At 41.4% G+C, this 1,933-nt stretch overlaps 1 protein-coding gene and 1 long non-coding RNA gene across 3 annotated transcripts in view; one reads left to right on the forward strand and one right to left on the reverse strand.

Moving 5' to 3' along the window:
• Positions 1-900, reverse strand: part of LOC128249673 (uncharacterized) — a 9,119-nt gene extending 8,219 nt beyond the window's left edge. The window contains exon 1 of the long non-coding RNA XR_008265788.1: positions 809-900. This is a non-coding gene — a long non-coding RNA (uncharacterized LOC128249673). The remainder of the gene's footprint in view (positions 1-808) is intronic.
• The window catches only part of LOC106877393 (abl interactor 2), a 57,569-nt gene that overhangs the window by 17,920 nt on the left and 37,716 nt on the right, over positions 1-1,933 (forward strand). The gene's annotated exons all lie outside the window — the stretch shown is intronic.

Here is a 1,933-nt window from a genome sequence, read left to right on the forward strand (position 1 = left end):
TATCGGGTGGGTTGGGGGTGGGGTTCAAAACGCACGCACACACACACACATGCACACACACACGCACGCACACACGCACATACCTAATACACAACCCCACGCACCTACACACACGTTCACACAACTACACGCACATACACACACGCACACACACACACGCGCGCGCATACACGCACGCGCATATACGCACAAGAAATGCACATATACGTCCACACACAATCCTTCGTTCACACACATAGACATGCACACACATACACACACACATGTACACACGCACATACACTCACACGCACACGCATATGAACTCACACATACCTCCCGCACACACAACACATACATACACACACAATTACATATACATGAATATATACGTACACGCACGCACACACGCATGCACGCACGCACGCACACACACACACATACACATACGCACATACGTGCGTGCACAAACATATACATACATACATACATACATACATGCGTGCATACATACATATGCACATCCACCCATCCACTTTTATATACACATACATACAAAAAGAGAGAATATATTTACATACGCGCGCTCGCACACACAATGTGTGTGTGTATGTGTGTGTGTGTGTGTGTGAGTGTGTGTGTGTGTGCGCGCGTAAAAGGTACAGCTGGTCGTAGTAGATAGAATCAAAAGCTTGATGAGATCCAGCTTTGATGACCCGCTTTACATTCTATCTAATATCCAATATCCAATAACACAGACTTAACCATATAACTGTTTCGGGAGAACATCAGCATACACCATAGCCATTATGAAAATTCCTCAACTGACCTTTTGTCGATCTTTTATCAACATCTTGTGATCTAAACTCAATTCTACTGTAGTGGCGCGAAATTATAGCCGCCATTGAGGAAGTACTATTCTGCGCATGCGCAGGAGACTTCACCACCGGAAGCCCCTCGAGTTGCGCATGCGTAGTAAAACTCGTACTTAAAGAAAGAGTTTCACTTTGTTAAGCGAGTTGAGCCTGAGACCTTCTACGTAACACCTCGCTTCTCCACGAAGCACTTTTACACTGTTCTCTGGCAGGCATCAAGGAAGACCTTAACCTTCCATTACCAAACTACAACCTAATCAGCGGCTGCTAAGCTGATTGACAGGAATTGTGAAACCAAGCATCATCATAAATAAAACCTTTTTATTATGTTGTTAATTGTTCTAATGTCTCTTCATATATTAATGCTGTTGAAAGGTGATAGAGAGAGACTAAAGTCTCCATGACAACTATCCAACTTTTTACACTACTCTCGTATAATCCTACTTTCATATTGTGTTAATGTTTAAATATATAAATGTCATAACCTGACCAAATATCAGTTGTTGATTTGTATAGCTTTATTTTATCATATTCATACATACATACATACGTATGCGTGTGTGTGTGTAATGTAGATATGTGAATGTATACATATACGTACGCATACACGAGCACACGAACGCACACACACACACACACACATGTAAATATCCTCTCTCTATGTGTGTGTATATGAATGTATGCGCGCGCGCGTCTATATGTATTCGTGCGCGCGTAAAAATTTAATTTGTGTTCGTGGGAAGAACCATTTCAACGATGCGTACTGCCTTAATTCTTCGAAACGCCGGTGTTTTAATGGTGGCAGCTGATGAAGGAGATGTTTCTATGTGGCCTGCTTGTTTGTTGTACCTTGTTTATCATTTTGTCCATGTTCTTTTGCCACATCATGTACCCAGTTATGTATCTATATGTACATGTAGATGAAGGTATGCACATACATGTACATATATAGGCATATACTCATATATTGTTTGTATATATATATATGTGTGTGTGTGTGCATGTGTGTGTATTATAGTGTGTATTATGTGCCTCTGGACACTCCCACAAATATATGGTGCTGATACAAAGTGAGGTGG

Source organism: Octopus bimaculoides, chromosome 17 (assembly GCF_001194135.2).
Source record: "Octopus bimaculoides isolate UCB-OBI-ISO-001 chromosome 17, ASM119413v2, whole genome shotgun sequence".
Lineage (NCBI taxonomy): Eukaryota > Metazoa > Mollusca > Cephalopoda > Octopoda > Octopodidae > Octopus > Octopus bimaculoides.